The following is a 25,560-nucleotide window of genomic DNA, read 5'->3' on the forward strand; positions in this document are numbered from 1 at the left end:
GCATGGCTGCCAACAAGTGGTGTAGGTCCATGACCAGGAACAGAACCCGGACTGCCAAGGCAGAGTGCGCCGAACTTAATCACTAGGCCACAAGGCCAGCCCCTGGAAGTTTATTTTTTGAATGAAGTTCAAAAGCTTTCATCCAGTTTCATTTACATGTTTATTTTATCCTGTTTATTAAACACAGCTAAGGAAAAGTGATTTGTTCTTTTCTGATTTTATAAAAAGTAGTGTGTTTATTTTTATTTTTTAAAGATTTTATTTTTCCTTTTTCTCCCCAAAGCCCCCTGGTACATAGTTGTATATTTTTTAGATGTGGGTCCTCGTTGTGGCATGTGGGACGCCGCCTCAGCGTGGCTTGATGAGTGGTGCCATGTCTGGGCCCAGGATCCGAACCGGTGAAACCCTGGGCTGCTGCAGCGGAACACATGAACTTAACCACTCGGCCGTGTGGTCAGCCCCTAAAAAGTGGTATGTTTATTAAAATGATAGATGCACATTTAAAAAAGTTTAAGCAGTACAGAAAGATATATCTAGAGATACCTGGTGCTAGTATTTTTGTATGCATCTTTCTACGTTTCTCTATGTAGACTTTAACATATGTTAGAAAGAGGAGATTTTTACATGCTTTTCTGTAATCTTTTATTTCACCTTATGTGATGGACGTCTTTCCAGGTTAATAAGTTGAAATCAGTACTACTTTTACGGTTTCTGCTGTGCATTTGACATCTTTTTTTCCTATATATGCACCATCCTTTATTTTTTATTGAAGTATAATCGACATACAATGTCCTATTTGCACCATCTTTTAAATAAGCTATCCTCCATTGATAAAATGTTAGATTGTTTCCAATTAGAAATCTGTGTTTTAAATGCCTCACTAAGATCTTAGCTAAACAAGACTAAGACTTGCATAGTTGGCTTTGTGTTTAAAAATTACTCCCAGCCCCCATCAAAGCAACCTTAAAGTCAAATCTCAAAAAGAGAAAAATATACTTACAGATAGCTAAATTTATTAAAATTAAAATGCAATATTTAAAAGGTCCAAAAACTGCAACACTTGTACAGTATTTCCAACTATAATTGCAACATGAAGAAAAACTGACCCTAGTTTAAACTCTTTACTCTCTTTACTGATTTAACAAAAGTTTTAAAAGAGGGAAAGGTGTGTATTTCTCCTGTACAAAATACCAAAAAATCTGGAGACAAGAAGCAGAATAACAACTTAGAAAGGTTAAACCACAACATATGACCAGACAACGGCTACCTGCTTATCTCTATTTTAACATGAGAACATTTTTATCAACTCACAGGTTAAGTGGTTTTAAAACTTATGAACAACCCGGGGGCCGGCCCCATGGCTGAGTTTTTAAGTTCGTGCGCTCCACTGCAGGCGGCCCAGTGTTTTGCCGGTTCGAATCCTGGGCGCAGACGTGGCACCGCTCATCAGGCCATGCTGGGGTGGCGTCCCACGTAGCACAACCAGAAGGACCCACAACTACAATATACAATTATGTCCTGGGGGGCTTTGGGGAGAAGAAGAAAGGAAGGAAGGAGGTTGGGATGGCGGAAGGGAGGGAGCGGGGAGGGGGAAGGACGAAAGGAAGGAAGGAAGAATGGCAACAGATGCTAGCTCAGGTGCCAATCTTTAAAAAAAAGAGATTGATGTGAGTTAACAAAGTACTAATATATGAGGTACTTAGTTCTCCCCCATCCTTTTATTTCTTTTTTTGAGGAAGATTAGCCCTGAGCTAACTACTGCCAGTCTTCCTCTTTTTGCTGAGGAAGCCTGGCCCTGAGCTAACATCCGTGCCCATCTTCCTCCACTTTATATGTGGGATACCTACCACAGTGTGGCCTGATGAGCAGTGCCATGTCCGCACCCGGGATCCGAGCCTGCAAACCCCGGGCCGCGAAGCCGAACGTGCAAACTTAACCGCTGAGCCACCGGGCCATCCCCTCCCTTTTATTTCTTAAGGAAAGATGCAATAGGAAGTAGGTTTTTTTTTTCTTTTTAAAGAGTGGCACCTGAGCTAACAACTGTTGCCAGTCTTTTTTTTCCTCTTCCTTCCCAACGGCAAGTTCATAGTTAAGTTCATAGTTAAGTCAAATTCCTTCCCTAGTACATAGTTGTATGTTCTAGTTGTGAGTGCCTCTGGTTGTGCTATGTGGGATGCCGCCTCAGCATGGCCTGACGAGTGGTGCCATGTCCATGTCCAGGATCCAGACCAGCGAAACCCTGGGCCGCCGAAGTGGAGTGCTCGAACTTAACCCCTCGGCCATGGGGCCGGGCCCTGGAAGTAGGTTTTTGAGTGGGTGTATAGTCAGGTTTAGTGTATTGATGTTATGTTAGCTAGATGCAGCTGTGAGGTAGAAGTTCCTATGATGAGGAATAAAGGTTATGTGAATGAATAAAGATCAGAGTCTTGCACTCCCTTAGGTATGTTTTTGTGGTGTCTTTAATCTTTTGTCTTTTGCTAGCCTTATATTGGGAGGGTGTACTTTAAAAAGTGAATGCCACAACTAGAAGGACCCACAACTAAAAACACACAACTATGTACCGGGGGCTTTGGGGAGAAAAAGAAAAAATAATTTATTAAAAAAAAGTGAGTGTAAATTCTTGTGTATGTAATTTGTACATATGTATTTATATAAATATATACAAATATATAATCCAAATAAAGTTTTCAAGTTTTAAACCACTTAAATACCTGTGAGTTGATAAATGCGTTTTCATGTTAAGATAGAGATAAGCAGGTAGTGGTTTCCTGGTGTGTATCTTGCAAATAATACATGAATACACATTAAGTGATAACATGCTAGAGAAAGTATTTGTCACTATTTTTGAGGTCTGAGCTTTAGAATTAATGCTGAACATTTGTAAAGGAAAAGAATTCATACATGCTCAGAGCATCCCGATGCTTCTCTGCACATTCATCTCCCGACTTCTGTTAGCAGGCGGAGCTGTTAAGATTCACTTGCGCGTGGTGTCTTGGAATGGATTTGGATCTCACTTGAGGTCTATGAACATTTCCCAAGGGGTATATGAGTGGAAATAGTTTTTTAAAACTTTTCATTATGAAATTTCAAACACGAAAAACTAGAGAGAATACTATAATGAATTTTCATGAAACTGTCTCCCAGCTTCAACAATTACTAACTCATGGCCCTTTTCCTGTTTCTTAATGTCAGATATCCAGGCATGTTCAGTTTTTCAGTTGCTTGACATGTAACTATGTTTTATATTTATGAATCAGATGCACAAATTATAATATAATTTGTTGTTATATCTTTTATGTCTCTTTTATTTTAGGTTCCTATTGCTTCCCGTTTTTTCCCTTGCAGTTTGTTGGAAAAAAATGGGGTTATGTCCTGCAAAATTTTCCATAGTCTGGATTTGCATCTGAGTGGTGTCATTTAGCACATTGTTCTGTCCTCTGTATTCTTCTGTAAATTGGTGGTTGGATCTAAAGGCTTTAGCAGATCATTTAGAGAATCAATTTCTAGATTCATAAACTCTTGTTCTCTTAAATCCTTAAGTTGGTCTGTCTGAGAAAGCTTTGCAGAGTCTTACTCTACAGATGTCTCCTCCCACAAGTGTCCTCCCAACTGCCAAAAGAAAGGAACAGCTCTCTTTTTACTGTGTTGTGTTGACACTGGGTGTTAAAAAAAAACAACAAAAAAGTGGGGTTTGAAACACATGGACAAATAGAAATATTGGTGTCAGGGCTTAAAAAGTGAGTGAGTCTAATGGCTGGGTAAAAAATGATCTGTCAGGTGTCTCTGAGTCTGTGTTTTCATCAAAATCAAAATTGAAGGGAGAGTTAGTCAAATTGCTGTCTGAGAGATAATGAAAAATAATTTTTGATAGTTCACTGAGATTTTTGTCATGTAACTAAGATTGCATTGAAAGAATTGAGTGACGTTGCTTTCACATAACTCCACTTAATTATCTACTTATCTCAGCAAGTTTTATTTATAATTTTAACAAAAAAGAAGTATAGATTGATGAACACTGTTGCATTTCAGCAACATTATTTATTGTGGCTCCCTGAGTGCATGGGGATGGGCAGCGGGGAGAGGAGTCCCTACCTGTGTATCTTAACAGATTCACTTAGAATGAAAAATGTACTTTTTACATGTAATTTATCAAAATTTGTAATACAGATATTTTGGACAGTTACGTTCTAATAACAATTGTAGTAGTAATTAAGAATAAAATGTGTTTTCAACACTTATAGCCTGTGATCAGTGGAATTTAATTATTTCAGTTTGTATACCCTTTTGTTGCAGACATGTGATGATCAATAAAATACTTTCAAGCATAAAATGATATTCCATTATGATCAAATACTGTGGGAGAAGAGGAACAGAAATTTGTATTTCAGGAGAAAGGAGCAGTTATAAAATTTCTGGTTGTTAGAGAGGGATGATGATAATCCAGTTTCCTTTCAATACTTAAGAGTGATGTAACAATTTATTAAAGATACAAATTCTTATACAATCTTGGAAATTACTGCTTTGTAACTAGTTAAGTTGATGAAAAATATAAATTTCAACTTACAAATGTTCCAAGCTATGTAGTTTTTCAAGATTCTTTTGGTAGGTATGTGAGCAAAAAGTTCGAATTCCTTTGCTATCCAGTTGATGTCAGGGCCTGTGCTGACTGTGTTCGTGATAAAATGACTAAAGTGTTAACATTCCTGGCTTTCCAGGAATAGATTCTGTAGAAAACATACTACATCTATGTCTGAAGCAAAGACGCCTAACTTTCTAAAACACTAATGTAAAGAAGCTTGTGTTACCCCCTTTTCCATTCTTGGCAAACAAGCAGCTGGCTCTTTGCTGTATAATCAGAATTACAAATCCATATTTTATATTTGGAATTTTAAGTCAACACTCCCTCTTTTGTGTCTTCTTTGTCAAAATGCAGGCACGAAAATAAACGTTCTTATTAAGGTGAAATTTTTTGACAGCGATTTAAAAGATTAGAATAGTGGTAATTCTGTTGAAAAAGTTTAAACATGCATTTAAAAAAATTGAAAACTGGGGGGCCAGCCCAGTGGCATAGTGGTTAAGTTCTTGTGCTCTGCTTTGGCGGCACAGGGTTCACAGGTTCGGATCCCAGGCACAGACCTATACACTGCTCATCAAGACATGCTGTGGTGGCATCCCATATACAAAATAGAGGAAGATTGGCATAGATGTTAGTTCAGTGACCATCTTCCTCAAGCAAAAAGGGTAAGATTGGTAACAGATGTTAACTCAGAGCTAATCTTCCTGTCATAGACACACCAAAATAAATTAAAAAAAATTGAAAATTGGGCCCAGCCCTGTGGCCAAGTGATTAAGGTTTCATGCACTCTGCTTTGGTGGCCTGGCTTCATGGGTTTGGATCCCGGGTGCAGACCTGCTCCACACACCAGCCATGCTGTGGTGGTGTACCCCCCTCCCACCCCCCACCCCCCCCCCCCCCACACACACACACACACAGAGGAGGATTGGCACAGATGTTAGCTCAGGGCTAATCTTCGTCAAGCGAAAAAAGAGGAGGATTGGCAATGGATGTTAGCTTAGGGCAAATCTTCCTCAGCAAAATAATAATAATAATAATAATAAAAAGAGAATAAAAAATATTATTTGTTCATATCTTAGCAATTTATTGTGTCCATATATGAGACAAATAAAAGAGGAAAATAATTTTTGCATGCCTTAATATTTCATCGTTAAGATAACTTAATCTGTGTGTTTCTCTCCATGAAGAATAAATAGGAAGGCTAAAATAGAGTAACGTAAACATTTTTGAAAACTAATTTTTTCCTTTTGTTTTGGCTTGAAGGAAGCTCTGTCCCTAGGTTTTTAAATTCTCATGCACCAGGTTGGTCCTTTTGCTGAGGATGAGGCACTTTTGTGGTAGTGTTGCCATGGTGACTGCCTTCCAAGTGCTGCCTCAAGGTCACTCATCACTCATAGCCCTGAATACTTGGATTTTGTTAAAGAAAAATATCAACACTCAGTGGATAAAATGAAGTTAATTATCACATTGCTTTAATCAAAGCTAGCAAAATTATAAACAGTATTTTGTGTTGATGGTAGTGACAACTTGTAGTTTTTTTGAATATTAAATTTTAACCTGCCGGATTAGAAGGCTAACGGTATATCCATAAATCATCCATAACCATTATGTTGTAATAATTTGATTTTATTCCCTTTGTGATTTTTTTTAATGTAGCAACTTCATTTTATTACATTTATATTTGAGAATGTCTTAATCTACCTGCCTCAGTATTTGTGTTTTTTTTTTGATATGAGACAAGGGCAAAGATTCATTAATGTTCTTTTTCTTTTTGGTAAACTTAACTTGAAGTTGCCAGTTGCATCAGCCTTTGTTTGTGTTAGGGTGATTATTTTATTTTCTGTGAACTAGGTTTCAGAGATCCATTGTCTACCTGGCTTCTACTTCATGTATTCTTTGTCTCATACTGCTGTTAGTTTTCCTTGTCCTTACTTTCTGGATTTTTATCTTTTGGTTAAATATAGATTTTCGTATATTGTCAAACTGGTTTTCGGGGAAGGAAGATATGAAAAGAAATGCTTCTTTGCATTATTCTTTATTTAATAGAGTCTTGTTCTAAAAGAATCAGCGCTGTGTCCCTCCATTAGGCTGGAAGGTGACTTTGAAATCAGAGATGAGAAGCATTACTGTAAAAAAGGAAAGTGCCACTGAAACAAACAAAATTGCTGTTCAGACATATATGGCTAGAAAATTTGGTCTTTCAGCTAATTAGAATCTAACTAGTTGCTCTCCCTCCAAGGGAATTAGATGAATTGGTTCTCATAAAGCGTTTTCATCTCTGCTTCTGCAGTGCAGACACCTTTGCAGTGTCTGATCAAGATATTTTACATGCTTGAAATTTCAATGAATGCAGAGCTCTATAGATAGTATTGCAAATATGCCAGGTAGTATATGCCAGCTAACGTTTGTTTCATTTATGCATATTTATGAAACCAAGTGTTATCTGATGCTATTTTTGCTAATTTATTTGGAAAAGGGAATTGATTTAAAACTGTGTAAGCTAGGATGTGAGGCAGTATGATCTAGGAAAAGGAATATTGGAGTAGGAGGTCAGGGCCCTGCGCTGATCCTCCATCTGTCTTACTGTGTGAAGTTGGTCAAGTCACTTTTTGTGCTTCATTTTCCTCATCTATAAAACAAGTGGTTCCATTTCTATTGTGACCTTCCATGATTCCAGTCTCATTGTGTGCATTAAATTTGGATTATCTTCAGAAATGGAGGAGAACTTAACCACTCGGCCACGGGGCTGGCCCCCATGATTTTGAACATCTTGAACATGGGCTTAATATAGGTTCTAGACTTTTTCAACGAGGAGGAAGGGTTAATGTGCAATATATTTTTCTTTGAAGTTTTCCTTAAGATGTCTCATTCCATAGGGCAGGGGAGAGCATTTGTCTCAAAAGATGGTGCACATCCATGTTTTTTTTTTGTTGTTAGAAAAATATTAATATGAGTTTTAAAATTTACAGTATATAGAATCTGTGAGCAAAAAGTGAAGGCTGTTTGTGGTTTGGTGTTGTATCTTTTCATACCCACTTCCGGGTGTCTATAAACACACACAGTTTTTACTTTGTTGGACTATACTGTGCTTATTCTGCCCTTGCTATCTTTTTGTCAGTACACAGAAATCTACTTCAGGGGCCGGCTCCGTGACTGAGTGGTTAAGTTCGCGCGCTCCGCTGCGGCGGCCCAGGGTTCGGATCCTGGCCGCGGACATGGCACCGCTCGTCAGGCCACTTTGAGGCGGCGTCCCACATCCCACAAGTAGAAGGACATGCAACTAAGATATACAACCATGTACGGGGGGGGGAGGTTTGGGGAGATAAAGCAGGGGAAAAAAAAAGAAATCTACTTCATTTTAAAAATAATGACAGATATGAATCTAGCATAATCTAATATTGAACCAGACCTGTATTGATTGGCTGGTAAAACAGTGCCACAAAGAAGATAGTTTTTCTTCCATCTTTACCACCTTTGCAAATATTTCCATAGAACAGATTCCTCTAAGTCAAGTTTCTGGTTAGAGAGATATCCTTAATGTTTGCATAGGTATTTCAAAATTGCTTTCCGGAAAAGTTTAAAAAGTTTATAGTCCTGTTATCATTGACACCTACTTGTCATGCACATTTTCTTGGGATGATGATCCTAATCACAGCTACTGTTTATTGAGTACATCTTGTGTTAGGAATTGTGCCAGGTGCTTAATTTAGTGCTCTCTAATCCTGATAATCCAGTAAGATATTATTTTCATCCCCATTTACAGTTAGGGAATTTGAGGGTCAGAGAGGTGAAATAACTTCCTTAAGGCCACATAACTAGTAAATTGCAACACTGGGGTTTAAATCTTCATCTCCTTGAATCCACAGTCTGTGTTTCTTTTATCCAGAAACAGTGGCTCTAATATTGCTGATGTTGAGAGGACTGTCTTTAGTAGGTACACAAAAATTCAGAATATGTATATTTTTCTTCAAAACAAGTCATATAGTCACAGAATACATAACATGTTAATAGTGCTTTAGATCAGCCATAGCCCAAGGAGTATAGATAATATACTTTATTTATTTAAAAAAAATTTTTTAAAAGATTTATATTTTTCTTTTTTCTCCCCCAACCCCCCCCCCCCACCCCCAGTACATAGTTGTGCATTTTTAGTTGTAGGTCCTTCTAGTTGTTCCATAATATACTTTATTTAAAAAAGTATATATGATATATAATTGCTAGTTTTGGCTTCAGGTATTTGATTTTTTGACTTTGGAAATGTGTCTGATTCTAAGTGGCATTGAGGTTAGCTTGAGCCAGTGACTACAATTAGAAATATACTGCCCATTTATAAACTTAGTCTAGCTTTAGGAAGAGTAGGTTGTATTAGTTTGCTAGGGCTGCATAACAAAGTACCACAGACTTAGGTGGCTTAAAGAAATTTGTTTTCTCACGGTTCTGGAACCTAGAAGTCCAAGATCAGGGTATCCACAGGATTGGTTTCTTTCTGAGGGCGCTCTCCTGGGCTTGTTGATGGCTGTCTTCTCTCTCTGTCTTCACATGGTCTTCCCTCTGTGCATGTCTGTGTCCAAATTCCTTCCTCTTATAAGGACACTAGTCATAATGGATTAGGGCCCACCCTAATGACCTCATTTAACTTAATTACCTCTTCAAAGATCCCTGTCTCCAAATACAGTCTCATTCTGAGGTCCTGGGGGTTAGGACTTGAACAAATGAATTTTGGGGGGTATGCAGTTCAATCCATGACATAGGCCATATTATATTTTGCTTTCCATATTTTAAGGACTTTGGAACCTTTTTGTTTGTAATGTTTGAACATGTGATTTTTTTTTTTGGTCAGGAAGATTTGCCCTAAGCTAACATCTGAGCCAGTCTTCTTCTGCTTTGTATGTGGGATGCCTCCACAGCATGGCTGATGAGAGGTAGGTCTGCACCTGGGATCCAGACCTGTGAACTTCGGGCCGCCGGAGTGGAGTGTGTGAAACTTTAACCACTTGACCACTGGGCTGGCCCCTGAACGTGTTTTTTTTCTTTTTTTTTAATTTGAATTTAAATTAAAAAAATTTTTTTGAGGAAGATTAGTCCTGAGCTAAATATCTGCTACCAATCCTCTTCTTTTTTGCTGAGGAAGATTGGCCCTGAGCTAACATCGGTGCCCATCTTTCTCTACTTTATATGTGGGGCACCTACCATAGCATGGCTTGACAAGTGGTGTGTAGGTCCACACCTGGGATCCGAACCAGTGAACCCTGGGCTGCCGAAGCAGAACATGCAAACTTAACCACTGTGCTACCAGGCTGGCCCCCTGAACATGTGATTTTTAAAGTGCCGTTTGTACATTTGAAATGACTTTGATGTAGCATTGTGAAAATACTTAGTACTTGCTTTAACAGATTTTCTGCTCTACTAAATCTAAACAGTTTATTTAGCTAGTAGTTTAGTAAATAATTTTTATATTAAAGTTGTTATTTATTATTTTAGAGGGGCAGTTTAGAAGAAGTGAAGTATTGATTGTTAGAAAAGGAGCTAAGCGAGTGAGGAACAGCAAGTGATAGGAAAAGCCTTCACTCAGAATGTAAACTTGCTGCCTGGATCTTTGCTTTCTGAGATTGTTCTATCATAAAGCAATAATAATATCAATAGTTATCACTTACTGAGCACTTGATACACATATCAGAATCTGAGTATTTTAAGTGTTCTGTGTAATTGTCTCATAGAATTGTCACAACAACCCCGTAAAGTATTTTTTGTGTCCACTGTAGGATGAGGCCCTCAGCTGGGCAGACTAGTCTGTCTTTATCCGAAGTTTGTAATCTTAACTATACTGGCTTCTCATTTTCTACTTACTTTACATTTGTCATTTTATGACAGATTTCTCCACCATATTATATATGATTTCATCTTTTCTAGGCATGTTAGTTTCTTCACATACTGCAAAGCATGGAGGAGCCAGAGGTTTTCTCTTCTGTGTGTGGCAGAATTCCAAACATCATTTCTGGAACAGAAAACTGAAGACATTTGGTGTTTTTATAGCATGACATTAAGTCATAAGTATGTGTGTGTGTGTGTGTATGTGTGTTTTAAATTCCAAAAACTGTAGTAGCTGTGTTGGCCTCTTTTAATTAAATTTTAACTTCTTGGGTCCAAGACATTTATATCAGTACCTCAAATTATTTGATGGCAGACTTATTCTTGTGTTTCAGTAGTGTTTCACTTTGCTTTCCTTTGTGCTTGTAACCAAAAAGAGAGTCTTATGTATCGTGGTAGAATATCTTCTTCAGAGAATTTCTCAAATGTTATGAGATTTTATGTGAAACTGTCTTATATGTTGGTAAGCAACTTCCAGATGTTTTGACCTCTGTATGGAGAATGATTCTCTCCTCCAAGACCTCTGAGATTCTTATACATATTCACCTGTATGTACCTTTCTTCCTCTCATTTAATCAACCAAATTTTGTGTGCCTACTATGTGTTAGGCACTGCGGGTGAAACAATGCAGAGACTGAGACTCTGCCTGCAAGAAGAGAGGCAGTTTCCAGGTGATAAGCACAGTAGGGATATTAAGGTGTTAGTTGTCGAGCTCAGTGGCGGAGTGTATAGCCTAGTTTGGGATTGGGAGGGTAGGCTGCGAGAGGCAAAGTTGAAGCATCTGGGTATATTATAAGTTGGAGGAATCTTATAAGTTGGAGGTGGATGGTGGGTTGATAGAATAGCATTCTGACTGAGAGCAGTTTGTGCACGAAGACTTGGCGGTATTGGGGTCTTCTCTGGGAAGTGGTAAGTTGTTTAGTGTGGCTGGACCATTAAGTACATGGAGAGGTTTTTAGAAATTAACTTAGAAAGGAATTTGAGCTTTATAGGCCTGGAAGAGTTTAAGTAGGGGTGTGGACAGATTGCCCTCATTCAGCTGAGGATTAAGTGGAGAATAAAGGGTAGACTTGTGGAATAATCCAGGGAAAATGTTTCCCTAGGTTCGAAATGGTAAATGAAAATAATTGGAGTGACAAAAGGGGTAAAAGTTGTTTGGGATTAATTGTATACAAAACACAATCTTTCATCAAATAAAGATCAGTTAATATGTGGTGCTACCCAGATTTTCTTTTTTTCCTTTTTCTCCCCAAAGTGCCCCAGTACATAGTTGTATATTTTTAGTTGTGAGTCCTTCTAGTTGTGGCATGTGGGATGCCACCTCAGCATGGCCTGATGAGCGGTGCCATGTCCCCGCTCAGGATTCGAACCGGTGAAACCCTGGGCCACCTAAGTGGAGAGCACAAACTTAACCACTCGGCCACAGGGCCAGCCCCATACCCAGATTTTATTAATCTAGATTCCAATCTAAGACATTTAGGGCAACATTGAATAAACCCTTTTTGGGCAAGTAATGTTTTCCATATATTTTTCTTACGAATATAAACTAAGGTGATACCTAACAATGCAATTGTACTTAAAAATATGGTTTAAGCTTTTTGGTAAATGATGTGGTTGCTGAGAAGATGTTAGGCAGATTACATTAGGTACCACAAAACTATTTTTAATACAAGGATAAAGAAATAGGTGATTTGAAAGAATGCAGGTTCAATTTGGGCTGTTCTGGGTTAGGGGGCTTACTAGATGCTCAGTAATTGCACCTGTTCAGTATCATTGACTTTGAGGCTGTCTTTTGAATATTATTTTGCTGTTGCTTTTCATTGATTGGTTATATTTGATAAGAAGATAGTGATTAAAAAGTTGTCTATAAGTGGTTTTTAATGACCATGTTTTTTCTATTTAAAATACTAGTATAGTGGCCAGCCTGGTGGCACAGTGGTTAAGTTCGCGTGCTGCACTTCAGCAGCCCGGGGTTTGCAGGTTTGGATCCTGGTCATGGGCCTAGCACCACTCGTCAAGTCATGCTGTGGTGGCATCACACATAAAATAGAGAAAGATTGGCACAGATGTTAGCTCAGTGACAATCTTCCTCACACAAAAAAAAGAAAAAATATTAGTGTAGGACTTACAGAATTGAGTTTTTGCTGGGTTTTTACCTGAATGAATCTAAATAACGGCTCTAATGTAGCCAAATAATAGCAGATTGGCTTAAACACATTGGCTGAAATCTACTTAGAATATATACGTATATTTTTTGCTTGAGGAAGATTGGCCCTGAGCTAACATCTGTGCCAATCTTCCTTTATTTCGTATGTGGGACTCGGCCACAGCATGGCTTGTTGAGTGGTGTGTAGGTTCGCACCCAGGACCCAAACCTGCATACCCCAGGCCACCAAAGTCAAGTGTGTGAACTTAACTATAACACTATGCCACGGGGCCAGCCTCAGAATATTTTCATTATCTTAGGAATTCTCATTTATCACGGATGGAATCTTAGTGTACTTGAGGGTGTGCTTCATCCGAGTGGACAAGTCTGAAGTCCTTCCTTATCTGAAATGAGAAAATTTTCTGATGTTAATGTGTACTATTACTGTAATTAGCAATTTTATAGTACTGTTAAAAATACTGTTATTGCTGTATTTTCTATTTGTACTCTATGAGTCTCTTGGTGATGGAAATTTTAAGTTCTTTTTTTTTAAATATTTTATTTTTTTCCTTTTTCTCCCCAAACCCCCCGGTACATAGTTCTATATTCTTCGTTGTGGGTCCTTGTAGTTGTGGCATGTGGGACGCTGCCTCAGCGTGGTTTGATGAGCAGTGCCATGTCTGTGCCCAGGATTTGAACCAATGAAACACTGGGCTGCCTGCAATGGAGCGTGCGAACTTAACCACTCGGCCACGGGGCCAGCCCCTAAGTTCTAACATGAGATTTATTAGTGTCTTTCTTTTGAAAGCCTGAATATACTTTCCTAAGAAGTGCCTGTGTGCAAACTTTTATATTCCCCAAGACTTGCGCTAAAAATGGTGTTTCCTGTTTAAGCATGTGTCTGAAAATACACCCGAGTAATAAACAGCACTCCTTTAAGCGCTCACTTGGTACTTTCAGGCTCTGTCTTTATTAGGAATTGTCGAGGTTAGTATAGCTTTCCTTCTCTGTGAATCTACCCAGCCTCTGTCAGGTGATCAATGGGAGTAAGGTGCTGTTGTGAAACGGGTTTAAAATGTTCTCTTCCCTGATTCATTTTAGCTACATGTTTGTGCTTTTTGTATTTAATCCAAGAATGTCAAAATACTTCATAATTTTAGAAGTTAAATTTCTTCTTGGTAGGTTTTGATAAATGCATAATGTTGCCTATCCGCCGTTACAGTATCATACAGAATGGTTTCTCACTTCTCTAAGAGTTATCTGTGCTTCACCTATTCGTTCTCCTCCCTCCCCCCGAACCCCTGGCAACCACTGGGCTTTTTGCTCTCTCTCTAGTTCTGTTGTTTTTGTAGTGTCATAATAATTGGAATCATATACTATCTAGCCTTTTCAGACTGACTTCTTTCACTTAGCAATGTGCATTTAAGGTTCTTCCATGCCTTTTCTTGGCTTGACCACTCATTTCTTTTTATTGCTGAATAATATTCCATTGTATGGATGTACCATTTATCCGTTCATCTATTGAAGGACATCTTGTTTGCTTCCAGTTTTGGGCAATTATAAACAAAGCTGCTATAACAATTTCTGTGTAGGTTTTTGTGTGAACATGTTTTCAACTCTATTGGGTAAACACCTTGGATGTGTTTGTTGGATCACATGGTAAGAGTACATTTAGCTTTGTAAGAAACCGCCAAACTGTCTTCTAAAGTGGCTGTACCATTTTGCATTCCCCCAGCAGTGAAGGAGAGTTTCTGTTGCACCATATTCTCATCAGCATTTGTTATTCTCGGCTTTTTAGATTTTAGCCATTCTAATAGTGTGTGGTGGTATCTCAGTTTAGTTTAATTTTGTAATTCCCTAAAGACATAATGATATTGGGAATCTTTTCATATGCTTATTTGCCATCTATATGTCTTTGGTGAGGTGTCCAGATCTTTTGCCATTTTTTAATTGGGTTGTTTTCCCGTTGATTATTGTTTCTTATTGTTACTGTTGTTGTTTGAGTTCTTTGTGTATTTTGAATACAAGTTCTTTATCAGATATGTGTTTTGCAAATATTTTTTCCCTGTCTGACTTGTCTTGATTTTTTTGCTTAAGTTGGCATTGAGGGCCAGGAATCGGGCTTGGGATATAGTTTAGGTAGGGAGTTAGGATTTTGTGTTTCAGATGTAAAATAAGGTCTAGGAATGTTTATATATAAATAAATTAAAACCTTGTCACACCCATTTTATTATTTTGTGATTATAAAAGCAAAACAAACTACTTTTGGAAAATTTGGGGCAATGTCACAGTGGGAAAATGTACTAGTAATCTTGGGATTAACATTTTGGTGCATTTTCTAAATTTTGTTTTATCTCTCCTGTGTATATCATTTCTTTCTATTTCTATATCTTGCTTCTATATGTAACTTCTCAGAACTTTTGATAGTATTTTAATAGCTTCTCCATTTTATAATTGTTAAAAGTAATGCCGATGTGAGGATTTGATACTACAAGCTTTATCTGCATTCCTAATACTTCCTTTGGCCAGACTGCTGAAAGTAGAATCAGGATCAAAAATCTTTTTCGTTTTGCAGGGGAAGATTCACCCTAAGCTAACATCTGTTGCCAATCTTCTCCCTTTTTTCTTCTTTTTTTTCCCTTAAAGCCCGAGTAAATAGTTGTGTATCGTTGTAAGTTCTTCTGGTTGTTCTATGTGAGCTGCTGCCCACAGCATGGCTGCTGACAGGTGACGTCTTTCTGTCCGGGTCCTGAACCCAGCTGCCAAAGCAGAGCACACTGAACTTGAACCACTGGGACATCAGGGCTGGCTCTGGATCAGAAAATTTTAAGACTCTTGGTGTGTGTTACCTAATTGTTTTTCCTAATCTGTTTTTTTATATTAAGAAGTTTAACATTTTGTAGAGCTTAAAAATTTTTGTCACATTTTCTTTAAATTTAATTTTTATTTAAAAATACTAAGAGTTATTTCTAATCCCACATCTTAAAAAAGTACAGTAATTAAAGTATTCTCTCAGTTTAATTGCTCATCAGATTGTACGTACCTTTCTTTACTTTTCTTCAAGTTTAAGGAGATATATCTATGTAAACATGTTCTTACACTTTAAAACAATCATTTTATTTGTTGCCTGCCAGTTTTTTTTTTTTTTTTTGCCCAATTGTTTCATGGACATCTGTTTAGGTGATTATCTGCATTCTTTTCAATGACTATATAATATACCATTTTTGGATGTCCTTTCTTCACCCATTTATCCATTAATTTAGCAAATATATATGTTGAGTACCTGTCACGTGCCAGTTACTGGGGATAAATAGCAACAAACAGAACATACTGGAATCTCTCCCCTCAAGGAGCTTGCGTCAAGTTAGAGTTTATGCATTCCTATTAATGCTTATTATTTTTTCCCTTCTCCTCCCCTTCCCCCCTTTTTAGGCTCTTTTATAAGATGTTACATTGAATATCCTTGTACATGTCTTTTTTTGTTTTTAAAGATTTTATTTTTGCTTTTTCTCCCCAGTCCCCTGGTACATAGTTGTATGTTTTAGTTATGGGTCATTCTAGTTGTGGCGTGTGGGATGCCACCCCAGCATGGCTTGATGAGCAGTGCTGTATCTGTGCCCAGGATCTGAACTGGTGAAACCCTGGGCCCCTGCAGCAGAGTGCACCAACTTAACCACTAGGCCGTGGGACCAGCCCCTGTACATGTCTTTTTATATCTTGATGTACTTGTGCTATATTCCTGGCCATGGGCTTGTTGAACCTAAAGGATACGTGCTTAAAATTACTAATTTTTGCTAGCTGGTACCGTTTTCTTTCATTCTTTTTATGTTTCCCCAACCCTTAGAAGAGTTGTGCATGTTTTTGTGTGTTTATTGGCTGTTTGTACTATGAATGGCCTATTCTGATTCTTTGCACATTTTTCATCTTACATTGTCTTGTCGTACCAACTTGTAAGAGCTCCTGTGTATTCTGGGTTTTTATTCCTTGTCTCTTTATACACTGCAGATGTTTTCTCCCTGTCTGTTGTTTACCTTTTAAATTATTTTTTATTTTTCCTTAATTCGGGGCTTACAGAAAAGTTGCGAGACTAATGTAAAGAATTCCTGGGTACACTTCACTCATATTCTTCAAATGTTACCATTATTGTCTTGGTGCTCAAATTGTACCAGATTTGTCCAGTTGATGTGTAACTTTGATTTTGATGGGGTTTTTTTTGAATATAGAATCTACAAAAATATGCTAATTTTTAATGACTTTAAATGTATTGGTCTCTTAAAGCTTCTGGACTTTATGTTGTACTTAGTTAGAGGAAGCCCTTTCTTGCCTTAACTGTACCTGCCCACTGCTGGTCGTCTGAGTCCGATGGTGATCTCACCTTTGCTGCTTGGCTCTGACCATTCCCTTGCTTCTCAGCACCATCCTGGGGAGTGGCTGGGCATAGAGAAAAAGGTGCAGAGAAGCCCATAGTGAGATCGTTGCTGTGCATAGCCAAAAACAACCGTTAAGGTACAACACTTGTAAAAAAAATCATGACAAAAACAACAACAACAACAAAAAAAACAAAAAAACCCCTCAACCCTCAGAAATGGAAATCTTTAAGCATATTTGAACTTCCTCTTTCAAGCAGTGTGGTAAGTGTATTTAATCTTTTCTTAATGATTCAGAACATTACTTTTTTGTTTTTTTTGCTGTGAGTGATACCTCTTGTACCTCCTAAATTAAAGAGGATTATTTCCCTCTGGCTGAATGACTCTACAGTCTAGACTACTTTAATTTTAAGAGTTTTTGTGTTTGCTTTTTATTTTTTTTCCTATTTTCCTTCATTGTTGGTTGCCAGTCAGCTGTCCTTTCTTATTGCTGTCAGTTCTTTATTGCTTCTGATAGTCTTTCTCTTCTAATTTACTGTGAGGTAGGGAAGCCAGATACACACAATTCTAATCAGCTGGGTTTAAATCAGAACAAATAAACTTGAGTGTCAGACTTTGGGAATCTCTTTCTCTCTTCCTGTTTTTTTGAAGATTGACACCTGAGCTAACATCTGTTGCCAGTCTCCTCTTTTTTATTGTATTTTAATTAATTCTTCTTCTCCCCAAAGCCCCCCAGTACATAGTTGTATATTCTAGTTCTAGGTCCTTCTGGTTGTGCTATGTGGGACGCTGCCTCAGCATGGCTTGATGAGCGGTGCCATGTCTGTGCCCAGGATCCGAACTGGTGAAACCCTGGGCTGCCGAAGCAGAGCACGTGAACTTAACCACTTGGCCATGGGCCGACCCCTGGGAGTCTCTTAAAAAAAAAAAAAAAAAAGGTTTTATTTTTCCGTTTTCTCCCAAAGCCCCCCGGTACATAGTTGTATATTTTTAGTTATGGGGTTCTTCTAGTTGTGGCGTGTGGGATGCCGCCTCAGCATGTCTTGATGAGCGGTGCCATGTCCGTGCCCAGGATTCAAACCAGCAAAACCCTGGGCTGCTGAAGCAGAGCGCGCGAACTTAACCACTCGGCCACGGGGCCGGCTCCTGGGAGTCCCTTAATGAGTGAATGGGCTCTATCTTTTTTGCAGCCAGAGATAGAGCTTTTCCTGACAGTGTTGGTGGCAGTGAGGATCTCAGTCATTCAGTCTTCATAGCTGCCATTGGAGATAAACAGGGCAAGAGATGTTCTCCCTATTTTATAGAGGGAGAAACTGGTGATGTTGGTGACATACTTAACTGACAGAACTGGAATTTCAGTGTCTCTTCCCTCCAAATCCATTGAATAAGCATTGTTTTTAGTAGTAATACTCCCTTGCCTACAATCCATTACTTCCTGGAAAGCGATGTTGTGTACTGGCTTTAAGTATGGTTCTTTTATAGACTTTATTAAACTTGTTTTAAATGAAGCACATTACTTTTTAGACAGATTATCTAGCATGTAATTTTCAAGTTCCCACTGGTCTATAACGTGGATTCCAAACCAGAAGTGGGAAGAAGGTTGAGACTGTTGGACTTAATGTTAATGAACTAGATAATTGATTCATAATAATTAATTTCATTATTTATTAGTGCTGTCATGTACAATGCTATCTGCCTGGAACCCTCTTGGCACGGTTGATTCCTTTCAGCTCTCAGCTTAAATGTTGTATCCAGAGAGCCTTTCCCTGACCTGGTATTACTTCCCTCTTCCTCCATTCCCTCCTTTGCATATCATATCACTATTTATTTCCTTTATGGCATTTAACACTTTCTGGAAATATCTTGTTTATTTGTTGTTTGTTAATATCCAATAAAATGTAAGCTCTGTGGTTTTATCCTTTGTCCATCTTTAGTGTTTGTCCCGTCTCACAGGTATGTGTTTAGGTCTTTTGAAATCTCAGCACCTTCCTTTGCCACACCTAGGAACTAGGCTCTCTGAATTTAAGGACTTCTTTGAGGGCCTTGTGTCTTGTTTACCTTTGTATCCACGGAATCTGGACTAGCAGTAGGGTAGAATATGGTATAATTTCAGCACACATTTGTGAAATGAATGAATGATTCACACTTGGTGTTACTATGTGCTGGGCACTGTGGTGACAGTTCATAGCGTTTTCTCTTGAGAGGTGTGGTTGAGGTGTATACTCTAATGTGCTTTTAAAAGAGTAAGCATATAGCATAGTTATGTTATTACTGATTAATAATACCATTTTATATGGTATAGTACTTTGTATTTTTTTAAACAAAATTTTTCAGTTATGAGCTAGCCAGTCCAGTTTGATGCCATAGAAAGTATTTGAGTCTTTTTTTAAAACACGTATTCTGTGAATCTTAAAGAGTGATTCTCAGACTTTTGTCTATGAACCACTCCGACAGAGCAAGAAGACATGCAGGCCAATATTTTGTTTGCTGTTATTTTATAGTCAATATTTCCTTTCAGGTTCTATTTTTGGCACAGAAGCTGCACTGGTACAGGAAGAAGACCAGGCAGCCAGCTGCTGTGGCCCCAGTTTAGTCTGTGTTGTTTGCCAAGTGAGGAACGCGTGGGGTACTTGGAGGAAACCAGGGAGAAGGATTTAGCTGGAGATGTGAGGGAACGATGGCACCTCGCATGCTGGTCTATGGCAAGAAGCTGGCTACTGCTTAGCTCTGTGCTTTGTTCTGAATTATTTTTGGAGCAATTCATGTGATAGAAAGAATATAGAGGCTAGGAGAATTGGGAAAGAATTTATCCCCCTTTTGTGCCTCACAAGGTGTTCTGGGGAGAAGGAGTATGAATAACTAATTTAATTTTGCCTTCTGTCTGTTTTTAGAGTTTCTCCCGTCTCAAAGGCATGTGATTAAGTCTTGTTGAATTCTTCTGAATGCCTGCCTTTGCCACGCCTAGCCACTAGATTCTCTGAATTCAGGGACTTCTCACAGTATTTTTTACTTGATTGCTTTCCTTTTCCAAAAATGATTTTAAAAAGCCCTTTACATAAACAGAAAACTCTGTGCCATTAAATAATAGCCCTTTTCGGCCAGTCATTGAAAGGTCAAAGGCTTGGGGGAAAAAAATGTCAAACAGTATCGGTTTGTTTGAACTTGAGCATCTACTATCTGCTCATTTTTTTGTTGCTGAAGTTACTGAACCAAACTTCAATCACAATAAAGGGTTGGGGAGCATAAGGGAGGGAATTATATTTTCAATTTATGTAAAAATAGAAATAAACTGGCTTTGAACATGCTGATGATTAAAAAAGAGAAAGGCCAGGTATTGTATTTATTATACAAACGTTAAAAACACAGAGGTGATTTGCTGATTATATATCCCTGGAATATTGTGGTTCAACCATAACTCCCATTTAGTAGGTAGGAAAAATGAGGCACACAAAATCAATCTAATTTATCCAAGGCTATCTATAGAAAAGTACAAGGAGTGTATAGATTTCCTGACTCTACCTAATATTTTATCCAGTTAGTTGAAATGTGTATAGAACCTCAGAGAGGACAGGCAAAGTACATAGTGTGGTTTCCTGGCTGTGCGTAGTAACTGCTCAGTTAAATCTGCCTGTTATTATTCAGGGAGAGGGTTTGTTCTAGTGGTTGATAATGTTTATTTTGATGTTTGTTTTTTGAGCAGAGAGAGATAATATTTGCATTAATATTGGTGAGAGGAAACTAAATTGAATTTCAGTACAAAATGTTTGTGAATATTTTGCAATATAGGCTTTTGTGTTTTGGATTTCTACTTTCTGAACGTTTAGGCCACTCTTGGTTTTAGACAAGAGAAGTTTGAATCTCTGGTTCTGTTTTCCTAAGGGGCCTGTATCTTCCTTTGTAGGCGTTTTGCATAGCAAGTGCACGTTGTATTGTGTTGAATGCTAAATTTACTTGAATGTCTGGTATTAGATGATTTGTATAGTATTAAGTGAAATGTTTTAACGTATTGTAGCACTGAGGGTATCTTTGATGTAATTTTGACATGAGTATTATATATACTGAATTAAATTTCCTTTTTTAAATATTGAGTGGAAATAGTTCAATTTTTATATGCTAGAAATCTTGAGATGTTCCTGTCGTCCTGTGCCATGTCTTTGTCTGTCCCTATGTCTGTCCGTCTGTCCGTCCCGTCCCGTGTCCCCCCCCCCCCCCCCCCCCCCCCGCTGTCTTTCTGTAGCTGCTGGTGGAGATGGAAGCCTATCTGTGTTAATAAATGCCATCACCCATTCCCTTCCCCCAGCCTTACGCTAGGGCCTAGTTTGCCTGCAGCTGCAATGGTAGGCATCTTTCAGGAAGTGACCTTGGCTTGTATTAATCAAATTCAGAACACACAAAAAAGCTTCTTGCTAACATGCTGACTTGATGTAAAATTTTATCGCATCCATTTTCTTTCAAAATGAGGCCATCTTGTAAAGAAGATATACAGAAGACTCCTCTACTTTACTATTTAAAAAAGCTCCTGCAAGCCATGTTAAAAAAAAAAAAACACTAGATTTTAAAAGTATAGACTTCTTATTGACAAATAATGCATAAACTTAAATCATGAAGGTTTGGGAGTTGTTACTAAAAAATTGTTTTAACGCTGAATTTAAAAAACCTGTATTTCAACATTAAGTTTATTTACTATCTTAACAGCTGACCTTAAATTGCTCTGGAAACTTTATACACTGTGAATTTATTTTGAGGCCCTTTAGATGTGTTAAGTTAAGGACGTTTGTATATTGGTTACCTTTGGGTGTTCAGAAATAGCTGTAGTGTTGGCTTATGCTGATTTGGATAAGAGAACCAATATCCTACATGCAGTCATTTTCTTAGGCAGTGGTAGTGCCTATAAGGGCTTCAAAAAACCTTACGTTTAAGTCAATAAGACTGCTAAAATTCGTCCACCTCTTGTATTAATGAGATGTATTGCTAACTACAGATTCACACATCTGCTTATTTAGGGTTTAACTGATCATTTTGATAGAGCAGTTAATGTAGCTGTTTTACTTGTATCATGTAATGCTTCAAAGAAATTTAGTTTCTTAAATGTAGGATAGTTAAGGTGTGTATTGTACATATCTTCATTTTAACCTTGCTCAATGTTAAATATAGAATGTTGAAAAGAGTGTTTAATGGATTAGTTTATTGTGTTTTCTGCATTTGGAGGAAATTTACATAAAAAATGAGTTAGAGAGTGGTTGTGTTCATTGCCAAAGAGTTCGCTCTTGAGTTTATTTTATAGAGGATTACTCCTGGGTACTGAAGTGTTTGGAGAGGAGAAATACAGGAAAAGACAGCTGGAACCTTAGGAGCTGTACCTGCATTTCGGTAGATGTACAGTATGAAAGGGATGGATATGTTGCATGCTTATGTTAATGATTTGGAGAGGAGGTGGGGAATCTATGCAAATAAAAAATTGGTGTAGATAAATAATTAAATGCCTTCATTATCTGAGTTATTTTTAAAGCATTTACTGGAAACACAACACAGCATTATCTTTCATCATATTGTAAATTGTTCTTAGAATTGCAGCCTCATGGAGATAAATCTCTCTTTAACCTGCCTAGATGTCTTGATACTAGCATTAATGATTGGTTTGTTAGATACTACAGGATAAAGAAACTGATTTCAAGGAGAAAGATAATTGCTTGGTCATCTCTCCCTTCAAATACCTGTTTAAAATACATGGTCTTAAATAAAATGGTCAACTTGAGCTTAAAATGTTCTTTCCTTCCCTCCCCAACCCCCCTTCCCCCCGCAAAGAAGAAGAAGAAAAGGAAAGCCTTACAAGAAAAGGAATATGTGCAATCCTGGTAGCCAATGAGTTAATGTTCATTTGCAGCCTGAGGGGTCAGTGTGCAGTCTCTGTTTCCTGATTGGCTGCTAAAAGGTGAAATTGAAACCACTGTAAACTTTTGACCCTGTAGCAATTCTTGTGGAACGCCTTCCACTGGTGGAGCCCAGAGCTTCGCTCACCTCCCCACCCAACCCTCCCAACCCCTTTCCTGTATTTATTTTGTGTGATCGTGCAGCACTGCATGCAGTTTTTCCAAGAGAGGGGGGAGAGGGAGGCAGAACAAGCACCAGCAAGCGTTTCGCTTGCATGCCTGTTTTAGTAACCATGTCATTACTAACTACAACTCAGCCAAAGATATGGGGCCTGTTAATAAACTGGTCTGCCAACCGGATTTTTTAGTTTTCTCCTTAATCTCAAGGTAATTTAAAAAATGCAGAATGGTTATATTTACTGCCATTGTTCATCAGTGGATAGTTTCCTTGTGTAAGCAAAATGTATGGCATAATTTCCTGAATATGTTGAGTTAAAAATAGCTTTCATTTTCAACAACCTTTATACACCCCATTAATGTTTCCTATGTCTCATGTAATTTTTACGCAAAAATGACTAACAATTTATGAAAATTTTTTCTTCTTTGCTGTTCTCTTTTATCATAAAGAAACTCAAATGGCATTTTGGTTATGATAACTATGGAAAATAATTGCAGAAATTATCTGTACATTTGAATTTCATTAATTCTCTCTCTTTTTTGGCTTAGGTAAGTAATTTTGGATTTGTCTAGCATTCTCGTTGAAACAGTGCTTTACACTTAGCACAGCAGTCCTGTGAAACAGGCAGAGCAGTTCTCTCTTCTCCCCACTGTCGTTGGACTCTGACTGCAGCTTCAGAGCATTTGTCGTATCCCTAGGCGGCCGCAGCACAGCGCGTTGATGCTCGGCAAATGCTTATGGAGTGAACCGAGTTTGCATTTCGGGAACTCCACTGCCTGTTTATACCTGCTTCTCCTTTCCTAATTAATGGCAGGAACCATATTTTGCTTATACTTTTGAGTGCCAGTGTAGCGCCTGGCATCTAATTAGGTACACAGCAAATATTTAATTGAATTAAATGTCACACAAGGTCACTTTAAGAAGCTGGACTTGCAAAACCTAGGTTTTCTGGAACCAAGACTTCTGTTTTCATGGCATCATTTTAAATTTTTATGTTGACTCCATATAGAGCTAAATATTTATTATAATTTGTTAAATGACTGTGTAGAATAAATTATTATAAATCAGTTTGGTCCTTTCTAGTATATATTATAGGATAAGTGGTCATCCATGTCAATTTCTTTTAACTCTGTTCTTAGTTTGCTAGACATGCATATGGTGTAATTTGAAATAATTCCTTCCTGTCTTGTCAAAAAGATTATGGTATTTAAAAAAGTTTGTAATCGGGGCCTGCCCCGTCGTCGAGTGGTTAAGTTCTCGCGCTCGTCTTCGGCGGCCCAGGATTTCGCAGGTTTGGATCCTGGGTGTGGACATGGCACCGCTTATCAGTCCACGTTGAGGTGGCATCCCACCTGCCACAACTAGAGAGACCCATAACTAGAGTTTACAGCTATGTACTGGGGGGATTTGGGGAGAAAAAGCAGAAAGAAGAAAAAGATTGGCAACGGTTGTTAGCTCAGGTGCCAATCTTTAAAAAAAAAAAAAAGTATGTCATCAGTGTATTACTGATGTTCCCTTGGGTACCAAATACATTTTTACTTATTTACTTGAACATGTAATAATAGAGTAAGTAATTCTTTTCACTGAGTTAAGTTTATACAGCCTCAAAAAAAGTGTCACCTTTCTATGTAATTTTAAATTTTCATGATTTTTAACTGACGTCCATTTTTTCCCTTTCAGTATGGCTACAGATTGATTGCAGTTGACTGTTGAAAGTAAAATCTGTTGTTACAGTTTTGACAAAGGATATATTTATCACTTGACGAATAATTTCAACTGCAAAAGAATGTTCAATTTACTTTGCACCAATGTTATGTAACCATTAAGTAACCTGAAATTCAATTGGTGCACAAACTTATTCTGTGGTGCTTTGAAGATGAACAGGTAACAGCTGGCTTTCCCAGAGATGGCGGTTCGGGATCTCTGTTTCAGGGAAGTGAGGAGGGAGTCCCTGGGAGCACTGCCTGTGCAGCGTGGGGACGACAGTGTGTTTAATATGATTAGCAGCGGGGTCCTTGCCCCTTTCCATGTTCAACAGCAAGAGGAAGACATGTTCATAATATTCAGTGGCCTCTTTTTGTCCAGTTGGTGTCTCCAAGTATGAGCATTATATAGTTTGGATTTTCCTCTGTGTCAACTCGCCTCCCCCAGTTTCATTCTTTGTTCTGGCCTCAAGGCACATCTTCTCAGACTAGCTATTAACAAAGCTCAGTTTGATGTTTTCCTCCTCATTAGCTTTCTAGTGTTGCAGGTTTTGATAATGTGGATCTCATCAATCACTTTTTTGTTAATTCCAGTAGAAAAATTAGTCGTCTCCCTCCCCCCCCCCCGATATATAGTATTTTTGGGATGTGCCATTCAGTTTTTATGTCAGTGTGATTTGATTTTTGTATGTGTAATTGAGTAAAGTCCAAATTATGAAAAACGGTAAGAGTAAGCTTATTTTTTATTTTAAAGATTGGCACCTGAGCTAATAACTGTTGCCAATCTTCTTTGTCTTTTTCTGCTATTTCTCCCCAAATCCCCCAGGTACGTAGTTGTGTATTTTAGTTCTG

General features: G+C 38.1%; 1 protein-coding gene and 1 long non-coding RNA gene across 10 annotated transcripts in view; one reads left to right on the top strand and one right to left on the bottom strand.

Annotated features, from left to right (window-relative positions):
* NCOA3 (nuclear receptor coactivator 3) overlaps positions 1-25,560 on the top strand; it is a 124,072-nt gene that overhangs the window by 29,795 nt on the left and 68,717 nt on the right. The window contains exon 1 of one of the 8 annotated variants that reach the window (XM_070486067.1): positions 9,416-9,498. The exons of the other annotated variants lie outside the window; for them this stretch is intronic. The gene's annotated coding sequence lies outside the window, so the exon portion shown is untranslated. Of the gene's footprint in view, positions 1-9,415; positions 9,499-25,560 lie in introns of those variants that run through there. 8 annotated transcript variants of the gene reach the window in all.
* LOC139040331 (uncharacterized) lies at positions 348-22,856 on the bottom strand. Of its 2 annotated transcripts, none has more exons than XR_011494659.1 (3): positions 22,788-22,841; positions 16,966-17,021; positions 348-461 (listed from the first exon to the last, which is right to left on the bottom strand). It is a non-coding gene; the product is annotated as an uncharacterized lncRNA (long non-coding RNA). The 2 variants fall into 2 exon arrangements; XR_011494660.1 differs by lacking the exon at positions 348-461 and adding an exon at positions 12,877-12,994 and having other exon boundaries at positions 22,788-22,856.

Source organism: Equus asinus, chromosome 15 (genome assembly GCF_041296235.1).
Source record: "Equus asinus isolate D_3611 breed Donkey chromosome 15, EquAss-T2T_v2, whole genome shotgun sequence".
In the NCBI taxonomy this organism is placed as follows: Eukaryota; Metazoa; Chordata; class Mammalia; order Perissodactyla; family Equidae; genus Equus; species Equus asinus.